We start from the raw sequence: 21,442 nt of genomic DNA, 5'->3' as shown, positions 1-21,442 counted from the left end.
ATATGATGTGGAAATCTTGGAATTTATTGTCGATTTGGTGCTAGTATGACTAAGTATAATCGGCCATATGAGTGCTTGATGATATATTATAAGTATTGAGCCACAATATGTAAAGCATTAACTAGTAAAATGCATGCTGTTTTTGTGTGGTGTTAAGTGTATAATTGGCCTCAAATTGGACATGTATGTTCGGCCTTAGGTAGCCGATTGATGGCCTTAGCTTTTCCTTGATGCTTGAATGAATTGTATTGAATTGCTTGATGTAGTATAAAATGTGCATGACCATTGTGTGCTCAAGCTAAAGGGTGGCCATATGACCATTTAGACTCCTTGTCATATTCGGCCATAAGCTAGCATAATGAGGTTTTAATAAATTAAATTTGTCTGAATTAGCTCAAGAGCTTAGAGGGCCACAATTGGACAAGGGGAAGGAAAAAGTGATCGAATAGCCGTAAAAGCCGTTCGACAACATCCGAGGTAAGTCCTCAAGAAATGACCCTACTCGAATTATGTGAAATGAGATAGGGATGTGTAATGATTATTGATTTATGTGTGTATGAGCAATTGAATGAAACCCGGGCTAAGTCCCGAAGGCGATTATGCTAGTGATAAGTTTGTGTTTGAGCCTTAGTAACGAGAATGAAACATGAATGTGTAATGATTATTGATGTATGTGTGTGCATGAGCAATTGAATGATATCCGGGCTAAGTCTCGAGGACATTTGTGCTAGTGACTACATCCGGGCTAAGACCCAAAGGCATTTGTGCAAATTGTGATATCCGGGCTAAGCCCGAAGGCAATTGTGCGAGTTGCGATATCCGGGTTAAGTCCCGAAGGCCTTTGTGCGGGCTACCATAACCGGGCTATGTCCCGAAGGCGTTTGAACGATCAGCTATAGCCGGATAAACTCCGAAGGTATGTGATTCGAGAATTTTGAACTTGCTGGAAAATTTTCAGTTTATACACTTGTGAAAGTCCCAACAACAAGGTATGTGTTGTATGTGCTTCGCACACTATGAGTAAGTGTGCATGAAAATTTGCTCTAATGATAAATGAGCTATCGGCATTAACTAGGCCGTTATTTGTGTATGAACATAATAGTTGGGATTGTGAAGTAAGTATGATTATGCGAATGTGTATTAATGAAATGATTCATTTGGCTATGTGAATGTAATGCTTTGGTTAAAGCTGATTTTTATTGCTTGAGACTTACTAAGCATAAAAAAAATGCTTACTCCGTTGCTTTGGCTTTCAGTTTTATAGATTTTGCTCGTCAGCGATCGGATTCGGGATCATTAAAGTCGAAGTCACCCACACTATCAAAGCCTCCATTTTGGTATAAATTTTTGGTTGAACTTTGAAATGGCATGTATAGGACTACCCCTTGCTGGTTTAAATATGTTGTGATGTATATGTGTACGGCCATGCGAAAATGGCTCGTAAAAGTGAAGTACGAACTTAGACTATTTGCGGTTTGTATATTTATATATATGGTGTCATGATGTGATTATGGATTGGAAATGGGAATGTTGGTCACATGATCAGCCATTGGTATGGTTAAAATGATCATAGATGAACCTATGTATGGCAAGACTAGTTGGTTCATGGAGACTACAAACTAGGTAAGACCTACCTTAAAAACAGATGCTGCCAGCTGCAGTGACGTGAATGTGAAAAATCACCAAAATTTGTAGGAATGGTATTAAATAGTGAATAAGCTATGTAAATGAACCTTGATGAGTCTATTTTCATATGGAAGAAACGAAACGGTCATAGGAGTTACATGTTAAGAGATATTAAAGCTATTGTGAGACAGGGCCAGAACCGTTTCTGGGTCCCCTGTCGCAACTTTAAAAATTTACTATAAATTATCCAGAAAGAATTAGGAGTCATGCTTTATATGTACAGATTCCATTTTGAGTCTAGTTTCATTAGAAACAAACGGAACCAGTATTAAAGCCCTGTACAGAGAGATATTCAACTTGTAACGCTCGAAGGTCAGAGCAGTCGATCCCTGTAACATGGGTGACTTTAACTAATAAACTGTACCAATTGGACCGACCAAAAATTCTAGAAATAAATCCATGGATGGATATATGAGTCTAAATTCAGGGAAAATTTACGAAACCAGTTTTCGAGTTTTGAAACTTGAGATATGATTTTTAAGGCGACGGTGATGCAGTTTTCCAGCCTGACTGGAAAAGTCAAATTGGTGGGCAAAATATGTGGACTTGGCTTGTTAACCCCTCGTGTCCGACACCGGCGATGGTCTCGGGTACGGGGTGTTACATAACAAGCCAGTCCATTCCCAGAATGAGGTCAAACTCTCCGAACGGTAACTCCATCAGATCTCCAGGGAAAACCTTGCCTTGAGTTTCTAAGGGTACATCCCTATATAGTTTGTCTACCCTAACCGAATGACCTAAAGGAATTAACACAGATACCCCACTCACCATCTTCTCAGAGTGCACACCCAACAACCCAGATATGGCACATGCAACATAGGAATAAGTAGATCCAATATCCACCAAAGCAGTATATGGCATGCCAGAAACCAAGAACGTACCAGTTATGACGTCAGGTGTGTCGCCCTCCTCTCGACGACGAGCTGCATACACCAAAGCTGGCTGTCGAGCTTCAGTATTTCCGACACCCCTGCTAGGTGCCCCCCGACCTTGACCGTTTCCATTTCCACCCCTACCTTGTCCACGTCTTCTCGGTGGTTGGGGTCTACCCCTTACGGGTTGAGCAATCCTCTGTTCAGCAACTTGAACCTGATCAGCTTTCTGAGGGCGGTCCCGTACTCTATACTCCATAATCCACATCGAAAACAAGCACTGGAGCGTTTCCTACACTCGCCCAAATGTACCTTACCACATTCTCCACAGATTGATGGTCTGACCACATTCATCGGCACTGCTCGAACTGGTTCCTCCACTCTTGCTCTCTTAATAATCCTATTTGCACCACCCGAGGGTTCTGAATCCCTCCTGAAACAGTTCCGATCCTTTTCCTGATTTTTCTTTTTAGCACGCTTAACCTCCTCAGCGATCCTTGCCTTCTCCACTAAGATCACGAAGTCTCGCTCCCTCTGCAAAGCGATTAACACCCTGAGGTCATCTCTAAGACCATCCTCGAAGCGCACACTTCGCTCATACTCCGTAGCAACTATGCCCACGGTATACCGACTCAACCTCAGAAACTCGGCCTCATACTCGGCAACTGTTTTACCTTTTTGCACCAGATTCAGGAATTCCTTCCTGCGGGCGTCCACATAACTCGCTCCAACATACTTCTCTTTAAAGGCCGTCTTAAACAGTTCCCAAGTTACCCTATTAGCTGGGGTTCCTTCTCTCACAGTGAGCCACCACTGGTAAGCCTCGTCCCGTAGCAATGATACGGCTCCCTTCAGCTTTTGCTCCACAAAGCAATCCAAGTCATCCATAATTCGTTCTGTGGCCTCCAACCAATATTCTGCCACATTCAAGGCGATACCAGACATACCCCTAAAGATCTCCGCTCCGTTGGCCCAGAGTCGTTCAGAAATCGATCCTCGAATTCTGTTGCCCAAACTTGTCCCGGCAACCCTTTCTAAAACACGAAGCATTGCCTGTGATAGAGCGTCATCCCCGAAACCACGATCATGAGACTCTACTTCCGTTGTCGATGGTATCGGTGCATCTGCCGCCGGCATATGTCCCAAAGACGAAGATACCGCTCGAGCCCTTCCTCGGCCACGTCCACGGCCTCTTCCACGAGTAGCTCTTGTACTCATATCGTATTATCTATTTACGAATTTTATGCATTAACTTAGTATTCCAGTGATTATTAAAGATGTTTTATGAATCAGACAGTAATTCAAAGTTTGTTTTCGCAGAATCGAAGTCTAGCTACAGTTTCAATCTCTTATCAGATTTTCCTATGGTTTTAGTATCATCCTATCTAGAGTGTCCTAGTAGGGTTTCAGTACAGACAAATAATTCAGGAAAATATTCAGAAAAATTCAGAATACTTACAGACTTGAGCCGGAGATTCGGAATGCCACCTTCTAAAGATCTAAATTTTGAAAATCGAGTTTTTCGCATTCTTTATAAAATTTTCGCTTTCGAAAATCTTTGTTTTTGTAAACCCATTCCACAGCCGAGTTGTTGCAACCTATGCTCTGATACCACTAAATGTAACACCCCAAACCCGGCCCAGACAAGCGTTCAAAATATTTTATATTGTTGATCCAGAAAAACTTACTTAGTGTTTTAAAAGATAATTTCATTATAGGTTAAAGTGAATGGAAGCTGTGCACCAGGTAGAAAACCGAAAAAGAGGTGGTGAGTCCATCGGATTGCTTAAGTACCAAGCTCCCTTCGGATACAATCCTAGACATGCATACCGCCATTGGCACACCTTAACGTCATGGATATTTCTAGGAAATCGGTTTGATTAAGTCATTTTTAGGAAAAGTGATTAATTTTGGAAAATACTTTCATTGCGAAAGCTTTGCTTTCATTGCGGAAGCTTTGCTTGTTGTCATATTATTTTGAAATCAATTGTTGTTTTTGAAAACGCGCCCTAAAGCTATCCAATTTCAACAGTTAAAATAAGAAATACCTATATTAGTAATACATATTAAAACCATCAAAAATAATTAAGCGGTCTTGTTACATTTAAAAACCCAAAACTTCAAACGTAAATAAAAGGATGTCCAGTTCACCAGAAGAAAATCAAACTTTCGAGCGGGTGGCCACTCAATTCCTCATGACTCCAAGCCCACTATGGTTGGGGATTACTGCGTGGATGAAAATAAAAGGGTGAGTTTGGGGAAACTCGGTGTGTAAATTAACCCAACCATAGCCTATATCAGCTCAAACCACAGAAATAGAATAAGTTGGCCTTAGCCCAGAACAGAATTCAGAATAAAGCCTATAGGCCCATAACACAACAGAACAGATATTACATGTTTATGCAAAAACCCAAGCAGATTCATCTATAACACCCCCGTACCAGCCTTACACCATGTGGGGAGACTACTCGGCCCACCCAACCGCTACACACCATAGAAATCGCAGCGAGGCTGCCAGATATTGTGACGAAGTCACCAAATACAGATATTGTGGCAGAGCCACTAGAACAGATATATGTGGCAGAGCCACCAGATCAGATAATTGTGGCATAGCCACCGGGCAGATATATGTGGCGAGCCACCGGATCGAATAATTGTGGCATAGCCACCAGGGCGCTTCCTCTATAGTATAACCCAAGTCCCCATGCAGCAGATATATAATCATGGCATACATCATACGAAATCGGATCGTCATGCTTTTCACCAAAAGTAACCCTAGGGGTATAATGGTAATTTTGCATACATAGGGGTATTCAAGTAATTTAACTATTCTTAAGGTTTTCATACATAACATAGCCATTTACGTGCGATCGAAACACTTACGCATTTTCTTACCAATTTGGGCGATTGACCCATTATCCCGTTTTGGCCCATTAAGCCCAAAAATATCGAAATGCATAGAATCGCGACTCTGCAGTCTTATCACTTTAATTTACCATATACATCAAACTATTAATCTCATGAGCATTCACACACTCGTAAGATCTCAAAATACTGGCTTTTCGACATTTCAGCTTTTCGGCTTGTGCCGATCTAGTCTATAAGAGGGTGTTAGTTACACAACTGTTTGCGACGATATGCTGACGAGATCAACAAACGAACCGCCTACAATTGGATTACTAACATGTTAATCTAACTATTCAAATACGAACTACGTATTAACCCCTTACAATATTCGGCCAACCACACCTACAGATCAGAGTAAGCTTATAAGAAATCAATAAGCAACTCATTAACAAATTTTTGTCAGTGTTTACCACATAATCATAATTTCACTGCAAGCTGTCTTCCTAAGCAACAGTCACTAAATCATTTATAACTGGAGCTACGAAACTCCAAATCAAGTGCCGTTAATTTTCCTTGAAAATAGACTCATATATCTTCTATCCATAAAATTTTCAGAAATTTTGGTTTAGTCAATCAATACCATATTTTTCTCAAAGTTTCCCATGTTTCACTGTTTGACTAATCTGACCACTCTTTATTACGAATCAAATTTCTCATTGCACAGAATTAAAAATATGTTCTTGTTTATTTCATTAGAAACTAGACTCAATAATATTTAATTACATAATTTATTCAGCTTCTAATTCATCTCCCACAATTTATGGTGATTTTCCAAAGTCACGTTACTTGCTCTTGTCCCAAGCGATTTATTACCAAATCACTCTTTCACACATACCTTGCATGCATGTTATTTAAACATGTATATCACCAATCAATCATCACATATCTATGATTTTACTTAAGTATAATCTCCATTTCATCATTTTAAAGCACAACATGTTAGCCAATTTTTCCCTTTAGCATCTAAGGCACATGCATGCTCATTTGTTTGGCTCAACTTCACCTATCTTCCATTTTTCATCAAAAGAACATGAAACAACAACCATTTTATTCATTTTAATTCATGACTAAATGCTCACAACACAACTAAAAACCAAAATATGCTTCAAGAGTTAAGGTAGAATCAAGAAGAACTCATGAACCTCAAAATAGAAGCAAGGTACCAAGAACTTACCTTCAATTTTCCTCCTCCTAGTGACCGAATACTCAATAGCTTTCTCCCCTCCTTTCTCTTCTCTAACTTTCGGCTATGATGAACAAAGATGGACAAAACTTTGTTCTTTTCATCCTTTTGTTATTTTATTACCCAACATTTTATGACACAAAATAACCTATATTATTTGTGCCATACCTATGCCATAATGTCAATAAAAAAATGCCCATAATGCTTATCATGCCCATCATGGAACATTTACCTAACCCATTATCAATTTTTTATCAATTTGTACCATAAATTATGGATATCAAGTGCACATATTGTCTTCAACAACATGATGGCCGGCCACTTCTTGTAAAATGGGAGGTTTGACATACAAATCCTCCTATTTTGCACTACTATTCATTTGGCCACTACAAATTAGCCTATAGCATTTTCAAACATTTTCACATAGGTCCTATTTCATAATTTCACTCACAAATGACAAAATCTAAGCATGAAATTTTGCCAACATTCACAGAATTCCTGAAAATTGGGGCGTTACACCACTTTTACCATTATGCTAAGTTACCAAATTATCCCTCAGGCACTCATATTCAACCATCATCATGTTATTTTTATAACATACAATTTCTACATAGCTATGATCACCTCAAATGGTCATAGAGCATACATCCAACACACATGTCATATTATCAACCATGCATGGCAACCAAAAGTAATCACATCATAAACATTAGACATAACATGAATAGCTAGATTTACAAACCGTAATCAATATGAGCCACATCTCATGGCCATATACATATAACTTAATATAAGCCAATACATTTGGCCAAAATCATAATAACACATGCGATAAAACTCGATCCCTATACATTCTGCTCACTTGAAAATTTCTAACACATGCTTCATCATTCCAAAGGTAGTGACTTGATAGTGTGATGCTGCCTCCGACGATCTCCAACCCCGAGCTAACCTGACAAAGCTAAAAGAAATGGAAGGGAGGAAGTAAGCTTCACGCTTAGTAAGTCCATAAAAAAATAATAAGAAATTTATCAATATGCTTCCACCAATTCTTATAACATGATCTCAAGGTAATACTCTCATAATTGCCTTTTTACCTATGTTCAGGTCAAGCTATTTTCTCAAGTCATAGTCACTAAATTATTTATATCTGGAGTTACTAAACTTCAAATTAAGATCTACTAATTTTCCCAAAAACTAGACTCACATATATTCTTACCATAAAATTTTCAGAATTTTTTGTTTAGCCAATAAGTACAGTTTATTCTTTAAAGTCACCCCTGATTTGTTATCTAATAGCTTCGACCCCTCTTCACTAAAAATTAATTATCTCGTCATACCGAATTCAGATGATGTTCCCATTTGTTTCTTTTGAAAATAGACTCATTACGTATTCTAAACATATAAATTATAACCCATAATTATTTTTTGTAAAATTTTTTATGATTTTCCCAAATCAAGATAGGGGATTTTGAAATCATTCTGACTTTTTCTCACAACAAATTAAATATTTCATAATATAAAACTCTTTTGCTTACACAATTTATTCTATGTGAAACTAGACTCATTAATATTTAATTTCATATTTTATTCAGCCTCTAACTCAATTTCCACTATTTTTGGTGGATTTTCAAAGTCGGACTACTGCTGCCGTCCAAAACTGTTTTAGTGTAAATTAATGATACTAAGTTTATCACACCTTATTAATTCATTTTCACCACATTGGTAAAAATACATGTTTATACATCATAAGTATAGACCTATAATCATAAGGTCATCACAAAATCACTCTCATAGGCATGACTTACCTATTTATATCCTTACCAAATCTGCATCATAAACCGAAATCTTTTCTCATGAGTTTGGCATACATACCTATGTTACTCAACATGCTCATATACTTTACTTACTCATATTCATTCCTTATTAATCATACAACATGAATTGATTCACATCTCATCAATTTCATGTAAAATACATGTATGGTCATAAGTAAACTTACTCACTTTCCTTCCTTACTAAACATACAACGTAAATGAAGTTCGTATTTCGTAATTCTAATTTAGGTATCTGTACCACTCATCACATGGTCATAAGTTCTTTCATTTCGATACAAACCATAAATCTTCCGTTGAACCATTTGGAATACTGCAGGATATTCATTAGCCCCAAACATGGGATAAGATGCCGACGCCATGTCCCAAACATAGTCTTACACTGGCTAGCACATCAAAGTCGATGCCATCTCAGACAGGTCTTACACTGACTTTCATATATCGAGGCCGATGTCGTGTCCCAGACAGGTCTTATACTGGCTCTCATCTATTACTGTCGATGCCATGTCCCAGACAGGTCTTACACTGACACAGAATAAGCTGACGCCATGTCCTAGACAGGTCTTACACTAGCTTGTATATCTCGAGGCCGATGCATGTCCCAGACATGTCTTACACTAGCTCTCGTCTCAATGCCGATGCATGTACCAGACATGTCTTTAACTGGCTGGTATATCTCAAGGCTGATGCATTACCCAGACATGTCTTACACTAGCACACATATCACCCAATGTCATGGCATGAATATCCAAATCTATCCCTAATGTTCAACCGAAAGTCTTTATATAAACTCTTATTCACAACGCAAATCAACAATTCATACCATACTAATCGTAAAATACATGATAATATTGAATTAGCATTATTTACGCATAACTTACTCGTTTCTATGGAATATCATATTCCATCACATTTCTAATGTATTCTATCTTCACATGAATGTTATTAACGTTTGGCATCACTTTCATCATACTCAATATCATCAACATATAATTCAATATAACCAAAGCAAGATAGATTTCAAGTAATTTTAACAAATACATGGATAACATGCTTATTTAGTCACACGGACTTACCTCGAGTACAATTTCGGCTAATTACTCCATTTTAGTCCATAACCTCGTACTTTTTGATTTAAGCCCGAATCTCGATTTTCTTGATCTAACTTGATGGAATTCACTCATTTAATCATTACATTAATTAAAACATTCTATAATTCACAATTTGGAAAAATGACCGTTTTGCCCTTAGACTTTACAAAAATTATGATTTTTCCCTTAGGCTCGTAAATCAATTTTTGTCGAATTTCCTTCTTTGCCAAGCCTATCTGAATTCTTTTTATAACTATAGCAACTCAAAATTTCAATTATTTCACACATTTACAACTTATTTTACAACTTTACAAAATGGTTTTTTTTAAATGTTTTCATGCAAACTATTTTCACAAAAGTTGTTTATTACACAACCATGACTCATTTTCTTCCATAAAAATTCAGTAAACAATATGAGTATTCACATGGAAAAACCCTAGACATTCAACCATTTTGCAAAATAGTCCCCTCATTAACTAGATTATGCTACAAGTGGCTGATATTTTTGAGCTTTTGAATCCCCTTCTTTGCTGGTATTTTCGGTGGGGGAGAAGAAGGATGAAAAGATGATACCTTTTGTTTTGTTTTATTTTATTTCTAGTCAAAATTAAGTTACCAACTTCACCTAATTTTGACTTTTCTACTTTCTTTCTCTCTATGGCCGGCCAAACCTTTCTTAAAGGTTTATTTGCTCTTTAAAGACCCCAAATTTTGATTCTATAGTTCTTTAACATATTTAACTAGCAAATCACAAATTTTGCGCTTTATGCAATTTAGTCTTTTTTCTCAATAAAGCTCACAAACACTAAAATTAATTCACCAAAATTTTCATGCACTAATATAATCATGTTATAATACCCAAAATAATATTAAAATAATTTTTTGACTTCGGATTTGTGGTACCAAAACCACTGTTTTGACTAAGCCCAAAATTAGGCTTTTACAATTCTCCCCCCTTTAGGGATTTTTGTCCCTGAAAATCTTACCAGGAAAGTGGTTTGGTTTTTTTTTCACATAAACTTCTCTTTCTCACAATCATTGCTAAAGAACTTTCACTCGTCTGTGCCTTTAATACTTATCTCATTATTTTCTCATATTCGAATCATGAGCGATTCTTCGTTATACAACGCTTTCACTGAACCTTAATCTCTATCAAAGAGTTCATGCACTCAAAAGTTTGATCCATACAATCATGCTACATATACACTCTTACTTGAAACTTTTCGAATTCGAATACTAAAACTAGTCAGTTCATTTTGGTCTTATGCTCTCTATAATTTCACACAGTCCAATTGTTTACCAATTCAACTTGTAACAGCCCGATTTTGGGCCTAGTCAGAACATTGGTCTCGAAACCACTATTCCAGGGTCAGAGAAATTATTTTTTAGTGTTATTTTATGTGTTATAGCATGATTATATGAGTGCATGAAAATTTTGGTGAAATAATTTTAGCGATTTCATGTTTAATTACGAAAAAGGACTAAATCGCATAAGGGGCAAAAGTTTTGTTTTGCCAACCAAATGTGTTAAATAGCTAGAGAACCATAATTAGGGGTCTTTAAAGTGCAAATAGGCCTTTAAATTAGTAGTGGTCAGCCATAGAGACAAAGGAATGAAAATTTTCAAAGGTTAGGTGAAATTGGTGGCTTGTTTGACCAGAAATAAAAAAAAAAGAAAGTGATATAATCTTTTCACCTTCATTCTCTCCACCAAAAATACCAGCAAAATAAGGGTTTTCAAAGCTTGAAATTTGCAGCCACTTTTCACCCTTGCAAGTAAGTGATTTTGATGGTCTTTCTTGATAATTTTTGTACTTTTGGGACCCTTGTAGCATAATTTAGCTAATGACTATTTTGCAAAATGGTTGAAAGTTTAGGGTTTTTCCATGAGAGTATTCATGTTTTTTTCTGAATTTTTATGGAAGAAAATGAATCTTGGTTGTTAAATAAACAACTTTTGTGAAGTGGTGTTCATGAAAAACACCTAAAAAGGGACTATTTTGTTAGCCCAAAACCCGGGCCATAAAATTTCTTTTAATTCAAAACTTTTTGTAATAACCCAAATTTTCCCGAGCCCGTAAATAAATAAAAATAAAAAAAAAATTTATTAATTAATAGAGTCTATTTACAGTCCATTAACAAAGCCCAAAACTCTGTTAGCCTAAAACCCCGTTATACCCAAAACCCTTAGCCTGATAGCCCAAACCCGTTTACATTAGTTTCCTAACAGATGACCCAAGACCCAATTAGCCTAAACTACCCAATACCCGTTTACACCCTCAACCCAAAACATACAAGGCCCAAATGGCCCAAAATGTTGACAGAAGACAGAAGGCCTAGGGTTTCTGAAACCCTAGGCGTCGCAGGCACACCAATAGTCACGCCTTTTCGTTTAGGCGCCGTTCCAGTGACTCTCCATCGATGCCGTGACTCCAGCCTTGTACCACGCCGCAATCGGTGCAACGTCAGCACACTCACTGCTGTGATATCCTCACTGGTATCTGCAAAATGGAAAGAACGACAGCAGAAAAAGAGAAGCAAAATATGGAAAGAAATCAAAGATTTCTTTCCCAAACTGTAATGACTTACAAAGGGCTATAAAAAGCCTTTCTTTTTTAATCTGTAGAGACACACGAGAGGAAATAAAAATAGCACAAGAGAAACAGATTACAGATTCACAGATTACAGATTTTTTTAAAACCAGAAAGCAAAGGTGACTTGTCTTGTTTTTTTATATTTTATTTTTCTCTTAAATATCTACATTTCATACATGTAAAAGATTAAAAATAAATAAATAACGGATTACCTTTCGATGCGGGGTAAAAGGTGAAGGTTTTCCAATTTCCAGCTGCCGTATGTGGTGGCGTTGACAGTGGTGCATGAGAGCGTAAAGACCACTGGACGGAGGCTCGATAGAGCTCCGAGAACCCCCCCAACCCTCTTTCAGAGGGTTTTTTTTTAAATCAGATTTCAAAAATGATTTTTAGGTCAAAATTTGGCTTATATAGCCATATGAAAACGATACCGTTTTGCTTAAAACAAATAGCATCAAAACGGCGTCGTTTCAGAGCCCAGGATTCGCGCGTTGACCCGTGACCTCGGGGAGGATCCGCGCGTTTTTAGTAAAAGGGCTAATTGCCCAATTGATCCTTCCAATTTTTTAATATTTACAATTTTATTTTATTTTTATTAAAATTTGGCCCTAACCTTTTATTTTTGTTTCAATTTAGTACTAATGGCCATTATAAAGCCTATTTTGGGACGACGTCGTTTTGGGATTAGGGTCGAATTACCCAATGAGTCCCTCGGCTTTTAGCGCATGTTTCAATTAGGCCCAGATTTTTTATTTATTTGTATTTAACCCAAGATTCTTTAAATTAAATTCAATTTTAATCCTTTTATATATTTAATTTATTTTAAATACCTTATATATATATATTTTTTATAAATACTAGTTATATAAAATAGTATATATTATTTTATCTATATATATTATCCATTATATTATTTATATTATTATTATACATTTTATTTATAAATTTTATTATATATTATATTTTACTATATATATTATTCCTTGTATTTTTATTTTATTATAAATTATGTATTATTTTATTATTCATTAATTGTCTAAAATTTTAAATATTTTAAAATTATTATTAAATAATAGTATATATATATTATCCTTATTTATATTATATTTATCGTATTATTTATATTTCATTATATTTTATTTGTATATTTTATTACATATCATATAGTATTATATATTATTCCTATATTATCTTCCTTTTATTATATATGTTATTTCATTATTTATTATTTATTAGTACGTAAAAATTAAATTTGTAAATTATTATAAACTAATACATATATTGTTATTATATGTCTATGTTTAAAATTAACTACTAAATTTTACTCCAATTTAACATATAATTTTTTCTATAAGTATATCAAGCTACTATATTACATAATATTTTTTAATTTTTTTTATTATTACTTATATTGCTTAATGTTTTTATTTTTTTGTTTTATTTTGTTTTTATCCCTTTTTGTATTTATTAGGTATTGTTTTAACACACTAATTTCATCTCATAAATTATTTGTTATTTTTCATGTTATTTATTTATTGTTATATATTCGCATGCAAATTGGTCATTTTATGTTGTTATTTAAAAATATATTCGCATGAAGTATTATTATATATGTTTAATTTGTCTTGATATATTCATTATTTTTGCAATTTTGTATTTTTGCATGAAATGATAATGTGTATACTCATGTTATTTGTGATTATATATGCATGAAATGTTAAAGTACGTAGTTTAATTAATCTAATATTGATCTTTTGTAATAGGTTAAATGCATCATCGTTTTTTTTAAAAAAAAAATTCATTTAATCCAAAGCAATCTTAAAAAACAAGGCAATGTCTTTTGTATTTAGGAATTCGGGGAATAGTGCCCTAACATGCTGGGTTGCGATTTCCCGTTTGTCTAAATATCTAAAGTATCCTTTTTAATAGATTTTACAAATTACGAGATGATCTTTAGTTACGAAAGTTTAAGAATATCGTGTCCAATCATGCTGGATGTGATGTTCGCATTCTTTTGGGACGAAAGAATTTCAATTTTCAACTCAAATTATTATGGTTTTAAAAGAGATCTTATTGCTAAATTCTTTCAAGCTTTTGACATTAAGATGAAATTATTCAATTTGGTACCAATTTTGGGCGTTGCAAGGGTGCTAACCCTTCTTCTTACGTAAACGACTCCCGAGCTCATTTTCTCATAATTTCGTAGACCAAAATGTTTTATAAGGTGATCCAATCACACTTTAAAAGGTTGGTGGCGACTCCCGTCTTTTCAAAATTCTCGCTTTTAAAAAGGAAGGTTTCGACACTTTTCAAACACATGCATGTCGTCTCTTATTTGGGTCTACAAAGCCCGAAACATACATCGGGATTGATTCGGGACTAAACAGAGAAATATAAGAAGTTTCAGGAAAACATAGAAAATTTTCCCATGAAACAGGGTCACAGGCCCGTGTGGACATAGGGACACACCTGTGTGTCTTTGACATGCCCGTGTCCTCAGACCATGTAACTCTCTGTTTATGACATCAGCATGCAAATTAAACTACATGGCCGAGCCACACGCCCATGTCTCCAGGCCGTGTAACTTACACGGTTGAGACACACGGTCATGTCTCAGCTGTGTGGCCAACACTTAGCCTATTTTCCAAGCCTTCATGTTACCCATAATCCCTTACAGCCTTATGCATATCAAAATCACAAATCATGGCATCATTTTAGTGATTAAACACCCTTTAGTAAGACACGTTCATAAAATTGACATGTCCTCTTACATGTAATGCACCTACTCATAAAATGCCAAGTCTAGATTCATTAATTCACATTCATAAGTCCCGTCATTTTGGTGACCATATTTACCATTATGCTAAGTTACCAACTTACCCCTCGGGCACTCATATTTAACCATCGTCATGTTGTTTTTATAACATACAATTTCTACATAGCTATGATCACCTCAAATGGTTATAGAGCCTACATCCAACACACATGTCATATTACCAACCATGCATGGCAACCAAACGTAATCACATCATAAACATTAGACATAATATGATTAGCTAGATTTACAAACCGTAATCAATATGAGCCACATCTCATGGCCATATACATATAACTCAATATAAGCCAATACATTTGGCCAAAATCATAATAACACATGTCATAAAACTAGATCCCTATACATTACCCTCACTTGAAAATTTCTAACATTTGCTTCATCATTCCAAAGGTAGTGACTTGATAGTGTGATGCTGCCTCCGACGATCTCCAACCCCGAGCTAACTTGACAAAGCTAAAAGAAATGGAAGGGAGGGAGTAAGCTTCATGCTTAGTAAGTTCATATAAAAATAATAAGCAATTTATCAATATGCTTCCACCAATTCTTACAACATGATCTCAAGGTAGTACTCTCATAATTGCATTTTACCTACGTTCAGGTCAAGCTATTTTCTCGAGTCACGGTCACTAAATTATTTATATTCAGACTTATGGAACTCCAAATTAAGATCCGCTAATTTTCCCAGAAAATATACTGACATATATTCTTACTATAAAATTTCAGAATTCTTTGTTTAGCCGATAAGTACAGTTTATTCTTTAAAGTCACCCCTGTTTTGTTATCTAATAGCTTCGACCCCTCTTCACTAAAAATTAATTATCTCGTCATACCAAATTCAGATGATGTTCCCATTTATTTCTTTTGAAAATAGACTCATTACGTATTCTAAACATATAAATTATAACCCATAATTATTTTTTATAAAATTTTTGATGATTTTCCCAAATCAAGACAGGGGATTTTGAAATCATTCTGACTCTTTCTCACAACAATTTAAATATTTGATAATATTAAACTCTTTTGCTTACATAGTTTATTCTATATGAAACTAGACTCATTAATATTTAATTTCATATTTTATTCAGCCTCTAACTCAATTTCCACTATTTTTGGTGGATTTCCAAAGTCGGACTACTACTGCTATCCAAAACTATTTTTGTGTAAATTAATGATACTAAGTTTATCACGCCTTATTAATTCATTTTCACCACATTGGTAAAAATACATGTTTATACATCATAAGTATAGACCTATAATCATAAGGTCATCACAAAATCATTCTCATAGACATGACTTACCTATTTACATCCTCACCAAATGTGCATCATAAACCGAAATCATTTCTCATGAGTTTGGCATACATACCTATGTTACTCAACATGCTCATATACTTTACTTACTCATATTCATTCCTTATTAATCATACAACATGAATTGAATTCAAATCTCATCAATTTCATGTATAATACACGGATGTTCATAAGCATAACTTACTCACTTTCCTTTCTTACTAAACATACAACATAAATGAAGCTCGTATTTCGTACTTCTCATTTAGGTATCTGTACCACTCACCAATGGTCATAAGTTCTTTCATTTCGATAAAAATCATAAATCTTACGTTGAACCATTTGGAATACTACAGGATATTCATTAGCCCCAAACATGGGATAAGATGCTGACGCCATGTCCCAGACATGGTCTTACACTGGCTAGCACATCAAAGTCGATGTCATGTCCCAAACAGGTCTTACAATGACTTTTATATATCGCGGCTTATGTCGTGTCCTAAATAGGTCTTACACTAGCTCTCATCTATTGTTATCAATCCCATGTCCCAGACAGGTCTTACACTAACACACAACAAGCTGATGCCATGTCCCAGAAAAGTCTTACACTAGCTTGTATATCTCGAGGCTGATGCATATCCCAGACATGTCTTACACTGGCTGGTATATCTCGAGGCTGATGCATTACCCAGACATGTCTTACACTAGCACACATATCACCCAATGCCATGGCATGAATATCCAAATCTATTCCTAATGTTCAACCGGAAGTTTTCATTATATAAATTCTCATTCACAACGCAAATCAACAATTCATACCATACTAATCGTACAATACATGATAATATTGAATTAGCATTATTTACGTACAACTTACTCATTTCTATGGAATATAATATTCCATCAACTTATTAACGTTTGGCATCACTTTCATCATACTCAATATCATCAACATATAATTCAATATAACCAAAGCAAGATAGATTTCAAGTAATTTTAACAAATACATGGATAACATGCTTATTTAGTCACACGAACTTACCTCGAATATAATTTCAGCTAATTACTCCATTTTCATCCATAACCTCATACTTTTCGATTTAAGCCCAAATCTCGATTTTCTTGATCTAACATGATGGAATTCACTCATTTAATCATACATTAATTAAAACATTCTATAATTCACAATTTGGAAAAATGACCGTTTTGCCCTTAGACTTTACAAAAATTATGATTTTTCCCTTAGGCTCGTAAATCAATTTTTGTCGAATTTTGTTCTTTTCCAAGCCTAGCTAAATTCTTTTTATAACTATAGCAACTCAAAATTTCAATTATTTCACACATTTACAACTTATTTTACAACTTTACAAAATGGCCCTTTTTAGGTGTTTTCATGCAAGCTTCTTTCACAAAAGTTGTTTATTACACAACCATGACTCATTTTATTCCATAAAAATTCAGTAAAAATATGAGTATTCACATGGAAAAACCCTATACATTCAACCATTTTGCAAAATTGTCCCCTCATTAGCTAGATTATGCTAAATGGTCTCAAAAGTACAAAAATTATCAAGAAAAGCCATCAAAATCACTTACTTGCAAGGGTGAAAAGTGGCTGATATTTTTGAGTTCCAAAACCCCCTCTTTGCTGGTATTTTTGGTGGGGAAAAAGGACGAAAAAGATGATACCTTTTGTTTTATTTTATTTTATTTCTAGACAAAATTAAGTTACCAACTTCACCTAATTTTGACTTTTCTATTTTCTTTCTCTCTATCGCCGGCCAAGCCTTTCTTAAAGGTCTATTTGCTCTTTAAAGACCCCAATTTTGGTTCTCTTGCTATTTAACATATTTAGCTAGCAAATCACAACTTTTGCCCTTTATGCGATTTTGTCTTTTTTCTCAATTAAGCTCACAAACACTAAAATTAATTCACCAAAATTTTCATGCACTCATATAATCATGTTATAATACCCAAAATAATATTAAAATATTTCTTAACTTCGGATTTGTGGTCTCGAAACCATTGTTCTGACTAAGCCCAAAATCGGGTTGTTACAAGATAAGTGAATCTCCTTATAACGTCTCACTTGTGACCCAAAGAGTATTTAACATGTCCCATAAGTGTAGAATAAAGCTAAACACCTTCTTGTACACCAACATGTCCCTTTGAATGGAGCATAGCTCGACATTCTCTTATCTCTCTATATGACCCACGGCGTTAACATCCAAATCACAGAACTTATAGGTGAACACTCACAATCCTTTGGTATGCCAATATATCCAACATAGGGTTTACATAAAGAGCTCGCGAAAACACAATTTGTAAAATCAAGCCTTTAAAACATATATTTAAAATATTTAAAACATAAGCTCCTGTAGAAGCACACATAAAACATATCTTTAAAAACATAACTGTAGATTTTGAAAACAGAGTTTATAGAAAAGCTTACTCTTGGACCTTAGTTTTTTTTTAAATGAAGAAAAAAACTAAGCTCCTGAAAACACAATGGTTAGTACACAAATGGCGATCCTTGACCACTGACCGATTAGTTGAGAATTTTAACAAGTTTTTATTTTCCTTTGTCCTTACTAGTAGATGGTCTAGCTGGTTCACAACATACATAAACATACACAAATTACTCAACAAACAAAACAAATAAAATTCAAATATACGAGTAAACCTAGTTTACTGGAAAATTTACCTTAGCATAATAGAGGCTTACCTTGGTTTCTAAGAACTTTAATTAAGAACAGAGACTAGAAAAAAATGAGAAGGGCTTAATTTATAGGCACTAGATGTTTTAGTACTCTTAGTGTACCCTACTTGACTTAGGAAAAGGTTACGTGCATAGATAGTGTCCTAATTGGAAAACAAGTCAATTTCCTAATTTAAGTGTAACTATACTTATAATGGCAAACCCCAATCACTAAACCAACTGGCAAACCCCAGCTCGCCAAACCAACTGGCGTACCCCAACTAGCCAAACCAACTAGCGAAACCCAACTTGCCAAACCAACCGACGAACCCCAGCTCTCCAATTCGCCAAACCAACTAGATAAAAATCCTTACTATGTCCTTAGGCATACACTGCTCACCGATCTTACTGATAAACCCTACTAAAAGTCTTCTGGCAAACACTAGTTTGCCTTACTACTAATGAATCCCTTGCTTATGAAGTCCAAACTTGTAGGCCCTATCTTGGGATGTTACAATAACATAGGTGGTAATCCTTAGTGAAGATGAGATCGAGAGAGAATTCATAGCTAAGGGTGGTAAATAACTCAGTTGAGTGTAATTAAATCAATAACAAATTTCTTCAATTTGTGATCCCTTGGTTACAATCCTCGGAATACTTCCCAAAGTGTTTTGTTGTAACATTTTTTTTACTATATTACAATTTGACTCGTATACTTATGGACCTCCCTATTTAATTATATATTTATTTGTTGCAGTAGTTCCAGTGCAGACGTTCGCACGTCTGGAGGCGGCCAGAAGGCTCAACCATAGATGTATTTTCAATCACTTCTCATGTTTCCACGCATTCTAGGTAGATGGGGTATAATATTATTAAAGATGGAAATATTTTTTAAAGGTAAGAAAAGAATGATGGATGATTTTATGATTGATTTTATGTTAGTAAATAATTATTGTTGGTAAATTAATTAAGTTATCTATAAGAAATTAAACTTGTGAATTTATATTGATGAATGATTGTATAATTCATGTGTTAGAATGATAGAGAAATTGTTCTTATATGAAAAGAATATATTATGCTTATTTGGAATAAAGAAAATTGGAACTCAAAGAAAGTATGAAATAATTAGTGATAAATTAAAATTTAAAATTTATTAAATCAAGTAAAGGATGATTTGAAGTTTGTTTAATTATATTAAATAGATTAGAAATGTTTTATATATGTATATATTGAAAATTTATTGAATAAAGTGTTCAATTTTGACAAAAATAGAAATAATGACTAAATTGTAAAATACCAAAATTTTGGAAAAATGGACTCTTTTGCAAAAACTATGCATGATGTAGCATCATTCCGTAACAATGAAATTTATAGCCTAATAAAGGGTAAATCATATCCTCTCATCAACATTACATGATGAATGAAAAGTAATGTGGTCAGGAGTCATTTTTCTTAGAGACAAATGATTTAATTATTATTTGTTAATAATTGGCTTTTTCATGAATGGATATGTAATGGTTACCATGACCATATTGGGAGAATGAATTTATCCGAAAGATATTAAAGATATCCTATGAAGTAACACACTTATGACAAGGTCATGGACGGACACTTATTTAGTAGCTTTCGTAATGGTATGTAATAAATGAGAGCTTAGTAATGATACTTTAGTGGAATGATTTCAAGACTAAAAAATGTTGTAATTAGCAGGTGAAGAGTTGAACTTAATTACAAATTATTTGAGTTCTAATTATATATGTCCAATTGGCCCATCCCCTGGCTCGAGATAACCATAAAATAATTGTATGTAAAACAAATAAATATGAAATGAATGAAAACGATGAAGTGAGAGAAAGATATCACATGTATCACAATCCGCAATGAATGCATTTTCTCTCTAAGTACAAACAATGATATAGAGATTAATTTGATTTCCTCGAATTATTATTTAATTGGTTGTGATTAAAAAATTAAAGTTCAAAGTAAGAATTAAATTAATTAGTCATCATGGATTTATTGAATAAGGCAATTAAATAAATTTCCTCATAAATTCTAGTACAGAAAAGTTACCACAACTTTAATCAAATTAGCATTAGTTTGAGAAAATAATTTCATTTAGAATTTAATTTAATTTAATTAATTGATTAAATAATTAATATTTTGGGAAATGAAAATGGATATTAGGTTGGATAAAATTTTTGAAAAAAGTTCAAATAACACTTATACTTGGACCTAAAACATGAAAGACTCAATAAGGCCTTGTGGAATACAAGGGGCCACTAACCCTAGTATCTTATAAGGCATGTCGCTGCCCTACCTCTTTTACGTAGAGTAAAAGTTGTATTTTCTATTAAAATATTATTATTCAATTAGACATTATTCAAACAGAACTTTTGTACTAATTCTCTATAAATAGGAACTATGTGTTGAATTATGCACACAATACATTAT

The sequence above is a fragment of the Gossypium arboreum genome, chromosome 6 (assembly GCF_025698485.1).
Source record: "Gossypium arboreum isolate Shixiya-1 chromosome 6, ASM2569848v2, whole genome shotgun sequence".
Lineage (NCBI taxonomy): Eukaryota > Viridiplantae > Streptophyta > Magnoliopsida > Malvales > Malvaceae > Gossypium > Gossypium arboreum.
This window is presented reverse-complemented; position numbering follows the sequence as displayed.